The sequence below is a fragment of the Adiantum capillus-veneris genome, chromosome 18 (genome assembly GCF_014529385.1).
Source record: "Adiantum capillus-veneris isolate H3 chromosome 18, ASM1452938v2, whole genome shotgun sequence".
In the NCBI taxonomy this organism is placed as follows: domain Eukaryota; kingdom Viridiplantae; phylum Streptophyta; class Polypodiopsida; order Polypodiales; family Pteridaceae; genus Adiantum; species Adiantum capillus-veneris.
Window position 1 is genome coordinate 83,612,018 of NC_140948.1, and position 6,000 is coordinate 83,618,017.

General features: G+C 39.9%; 1 pseudogene; it reads right to left on the bottom strand.

The window, feature by feature from the left end:
- The window catches only part of LOC147435957 (uncharacterized), a 48,936-nt pseudogene extending 44,040 nt beyond the window's left edge, over positions 1-4,896 (bottom strand).
- Positions 4,897-6,000: the final 1,104 nt, after the last annotated feature.

Here is a 6,000-nt window from a genome sequence, read left to right on the forward strand (position 1 = left end):
GGAATGGGAATTTGTTTCTTGTCGGGTTATGTCTTTTTGGTTTCACCAATGCACCAGCAACATGTCAAAGTCTAATGAGCCATGCTTTTAAGGAATGTCTGCAAAATTTTCTAGAAGTATAGAAGTATATATGAACAATCTTTGTGTGCACTCCACAAAAAACGAGAGAGTCATTTCAAGCATCTACGAAGTGTCTTTGGGAAATTTTGTCTACTATATAGGATTTTCTTAGAATTGAAAAATGTGTTTTTATGGTTAGACAAGGCAACCTTCCTAGACATATTGTGTCAAAAAATGGTATAGCCGCAGACATGGAGAAGGTGGCAGTGATTGGTGAAATGGCTAGACCAACATTAGTCAAAGAAGTTCAAGCATTTATGGGGCATTGTGATCATTATCGTAAATTTATCTACATATATGTAGTTATAGCTAAACCCATTTAAATCCTTATCACTCATTTTGAATGAAAAAACAAATGTGAGAAATCATTCCAAAAGCTTACGTAAGCTTTGACCACAACACCAATACTAAAATCTTTAGTATTATCTACATATATGAAGCTATAGCTAAACCCATTTAAATCCTTATCACTCATTTTGAATGAGAAAACAAATGTGAGAAATCATTCCAAAAGCTTACGTAAGCTTTGGCCACAACACCAATACTAAAAGCTTTAGTGTGGACCAAAGTGTTCCATGTGCATGTTGATGCTTCAAGTTCTACTATTGGTTCAATCTTAGCCTAGCGAAGAGAGGGAACCATGGATTTTTCTATCTCCTATGCTAGCCAACAACTAAATCTATCAGAAAAGAACTACACAACCACTAAAAGATAAGATCTTGGGATGGTGTATTCAGTCAAGACATTTTGACACTACTTGCTAGCTAACAGGTTTGTCTTTTTTTTAGAACATCAAGCCTTACTCTAATTGGTGGACAAACCATGCAATATAGAAAGGATTGTGAGCAATTGAATTTGACTTCACAATGGTAGTCAAAAAGGGCATCACGCACCAAAGAGTGGATCATCTGTCAAGACTCATCATAGGGGAAGCACCCAAAGAGGTAGATGACACTTTACTAGATGCATATCTGTTCTTGGTGGAAATTGTTCCAAGCTGGTCAGAAGACCTTGTATCCTTAATGGCTATACCACAAGTAGATTCCCAAATACCAATCCCTATTACACTACAACTCATATAGCAATCCGTCCTTTATCAATTGTTGGCTGGAAGATTATCTCACAAAAACAAGGATGGAATCATGCTTTTGTGCATTAGTCCTAAGGAGCAAGACGCCTACTTGAGTCAAGATCTTACTATGGTAGTAGGACAGTATTTTGCACAAGATCAGATCTTACAAGGGTTGACTTGGTTTGGAGTTTACTGGACTACCATGAAGAGAGATGTTCATGATGATGTGAACAGTTGCTCTCAATGTAAAGAAAAAACCTCCATACCCCATGCCATGTTATTTAAAATTTTAGTGATACCACAGTGGAGTAGGTACCTCGTAGAATATCTAACTAACACTATGAAAATCTTAAATCATTCACCGTGCTCATTTTCTGTGTTTTGTAGAGAGAGAGAGAGTCAAAAATGGGTTGGCCAGGGAAGAGAGAGGAGGGTGGGGGGAATTTTCTTGTATTTCAAGTATTACCACAATTATATCCGCAGTTATTAGTGCATTTATTATCAAACCCATATTAGGCGCCTAAACATTCAAATTTTGTTTCCCCTTGTTTTTCTTGTGAAAAAAAAGTAAAAAACATTGTATAAACTTTCAAACAAATAATATTAAAACATGAAACAACAGCTATTTGGATAAACATGAAACTACAAAGAGGGTGGTCTATCCTAAAGTTATGCACGTCCTCTATGTAAAACAAGCACAGCGAGAGATGAGAACCCAAACATGGACGCCATCTTTTGTCGAGGCATGGGGATGATAAAGTGAAGTGTGTCTACATTTTACCAGATAATCGCACCTGTGTTGGTTTCTTGAAGCACTATCTTGCAACAAAGTGTTTGAAGCAAAACATGTATGTCATCTTTTGTCGAGGCATGGGGATGATAGAGTGAAGTGTGCCCACATTTTACCAATTGGTACCACCTATGATAGTTTCTTGAAGCTCTTCTTTACAGCACTCTTGCACTGTGCACAACACAAAACGCTAGCTCCACTTGCACCATAATGCTTTATTTCATAAAACATTGTCCCAAAAAATTATAAAGATTTTGTTATCAATGAAATTAATCACTCCCAATTGATTAACTTAATCTAGCATTCTTCAAAAAATTAGAGAGAGAAAAAGAGGAGAAGAGTGATGAATGAATGACACAACAAAACGTTTTTTTAACTTAAAGTATACAAAATGTTTATGAATCATCTTCCAAAATATCTTTACAAGAAGTGTCATCCAATTCTACGCTATAGCTCCTAAATCAATAAAAAAATTTCATTTGTCGATGTGTTGGCTTCACCATCTTCAAATATTCCATCCTCCATCCCATCATCATCATCATCGCGGCAATCAGCCTCACTAATACTTGTGGCCGTGGGACTTGAATCATTGATCTCTCCAAAGTAGTATGTGGAAGAGGGTCCAAGATGATCTCCACATCATTAGTGCCAAAAATGGTTATCCCCCGAGGTGTTACGGGAACTACAATCCAAAGCTCTGGTTGGTGGATTGGAGGGATATAAATGACCTAAAGAAGAGAAGCTTAAAATGAGTAACATTAATTAGAACAATTAGTGTGACAACCAAATAAAGGTAAAGAAGGTAGTCACTCACCTGCTCACAATTGCGTGGAAAAACTAAATTGTCATACCTCCATGTGTGATGCACACTAGAGTCCACCATGTAGAGGCCAACATCTGCAAACCACTTGCACTTGAAGATGAAGGTATGAAAGGTTCTACAATTAACCTCTAGTTTCCTTTCAATATCCCACAATACTTGGCTTCATCACCATCTGTGTCAAAGTTTCCCAGGATGACCCAGTCCATGGTGGTCCATTGCTCGTCAATGTGGCAGGTACAAAACTGTCGACCCTCTGACCACATAGAGTTAAATGAAAATCACTACAAAATAAGAGAATATCTTTTATCAATTACAAAGATAAAATCAAGAAAAAACTATACAATATGGTTTAAATATATGAGTACTCTACCTTTGGTACGCAACCTCGTATATACTCCCATTCGTTTTTGGTGATGTCTTCCCCGCATGCTTTTGCTTTGGTCATTCTCTTATGAATCCACTCAACACTAATGAGATCTGGGAAATATGCAAGTTGTCTAGGCACTAGGGTTGCCCTCCTTCCTTCATGTGGTTGCTTGCATGCTTCCCTCTCCTGCAAATGCCTTGCCTTTGACACAGCCCACAAGTCCACCCACTTGACCTTTGCATTTAGGATACAAAAGTTCTTGACCACCAAGGATAAAATCATATCCATGCTCAGTAGCTTTCCCTTTCCACTTGGCAAGTGTGAAGTCATCCTTGCATTCTCCAGATCAGACCACATGTGAGTCATCGAGGGATCAATTTGTGCAAAATACTCTAATATGTAAACAAATGCCTCTTACACAATCCACCCTTCGGTCATACATGCCTCTGGTTGTGACCGTAGCCACACAAAATCTTTCAAAGTCTTTTAAAACCTCTCTAAAAATAACATCCATCGTGCATGCACTACTCCACATATAGGAATCTCTTTAACCATGCAAACCAAGAGGTGGATTTGGCTATGAAGAGGTAATTGAGGGAATGCATCATCATTGGCACACACAGTTTCCATTGCAAGTGTTTGAGCAGCATGAATGGCATCTATTTTAATTTCCTTGGAGCTCACAAATCTACAAGAAAACACACAAGAATACACTAAGTGCTAGTTGATGTTATTGTGTACATAAAAAAGTTTAGCATAGTGGAGTCTTATACCTCACTAGCTCTCCAAGTTTGAATAGCTTTCCTCGCTTTCTTGTCCTGGCATATGCACATACTCATCGACAAAGTAAACTACAATGTGAAAATAGTAAACAAGAAAGTGAGAGAAAGTCATACACAAATCACATGTGCCATAAAAAATAAACAATAGAAATAATAGAGAGGAAGAAAGACTTACATGTAGAATCTTGTGCCAATCTTGGAACTTCAACCCATACAACTGAACGCTTCCACCTTTCTTTGTTGTTGTGAAAGTTCCCTTTAGTGACCTCATGTATCCTCTTGGTGTGCAAATAGACACAATGGTATCCTTGACTTGATCTAGCTCTTCTCTGTCTAGCATCCATGGCACTTTAGGAAGCACAATCTTCCCATTAGAGGCTCAACATGGAGTGTCGGAGGCGGGGAGATGTTTCAAGGCCCTCAAATCCTCCCTCGCCCGCAATGAGTCCTTTTTTCCAATAGTGTGGTCCCACGTGGTGTGAGCTTCATTCTTGAATATGTGCATGGGATCCAAGAGGTGTTTTATCTTTACGTCCTTTCAATATGGAAGCCTTAAAAATATGGAATACCTTGACATCCTTTTTGGTGGAGTAGTCGGGGCCATGTCATTGTTGTAGTGCTCTTCCTTGATAGTTGCCCAATCTGCCATCGTGTGCTTTAGATCCACCTTTCCATTTGTTGGAGCCTTGTATTTACTATGACCTTGGGGCAAGAAATGATGGTTGTCTAGATAGATTACCTTGCGTACGGCACCTGGTATTTTTGTCACCAATGATGGTCCGCAAGTGGGGTAGGCATTGTGGCCAGATGTGGACAACCCTGCACACATATCACATCATTAGAGAGAAGCTTCAAACTATGAACAATAACTAGATAGAGAAGAATAAAAGGATTCATAAAAGAAATCTCTCCAAGCCCAGGATAGTTGTGCATTGTCCACATGAGGATTTCCCTCACAGTGGATTCTCTACTCTCCTTTGAAAGTGAGACATCTATGACAGGCATGCCTCTCCATAACTCCTCCAAATCCATGATAGGAGTCTTGAGGTAGACATCAAGATTTTCCACCTTGTAATTCCCATGCATAAGCAAGGAAAGAAGGACATTTCCCTTCTTGGTTGTCTCCCATGGAGGAATGTTGTAGTTGAAGATAACCACATGCCATGTTCTACATGAATTGAACTTAGTGCCAAAGGGATTGACACCATTGCTTTCCATCCCAAGCCTCAAGTGGCGAGGCTCTAGCCCAAACTCTAGCCACTATGTCTCTTTGTGCCTCCATGTAGGTGAATCGACAGGGACATGCATCATTCCATCATTTGAGCAGTGGTTGGCGTGCCATGTGAGTAGCTCCATGATAGACATGCTTTTAAACATGTATTGAATACAAGGGAACAGTGGAAAATGTATTAATACCTTACGGGTAGGTGCACCCCACTGACTCTAGTCTTCTAGCGTACACAAGACATGAGGTAGCATATGCATGATAGTTGCAGTATAGCATGAAATCGTTGACGCACGCGTGGATGCGCTCATACTCCATGCCAAGTGCAATGACATACGATCTAGCCCTTCTTTGCTTTGGGGAAAGGTGATGATCTTTAGGAAGCAGAGGGAGAGAGATAAAGAGGGAAGAGGGATAGAGGGAGATGGATAGAGAGATAGACAGGGAGTGATATATAGGGAAAAGGATAGAGGGAGAGATCAAGAGGGATGAGGGAGAGGGATAGAGAGATAGAGTGAGAGATATAGAGAGGAGGGAGAGAGATACGGATAGATAGAGAAATAGAGGGAGAGATAGAGAGAGGGGGGGGGGGAGGTAGAGGGAGAAAGATAAAGATGGAACAGGGAGAGAAAGGGATAGAGAGAGAGAGAGAGAAAGAGAGAGAGAGAGCGGAGAGAGGGGGAGAGGGATAAAGAAAGGGGGGGGAGAGAGAGAGATAGGAGTGGAAAATTTCCTTTTGCTCTCTCTCTACTCTATTGCTCTCATCTTACACCTCTCTGCGTCTCTAAAATTAGAGTGTAGCGATAGACAATTAATTATTA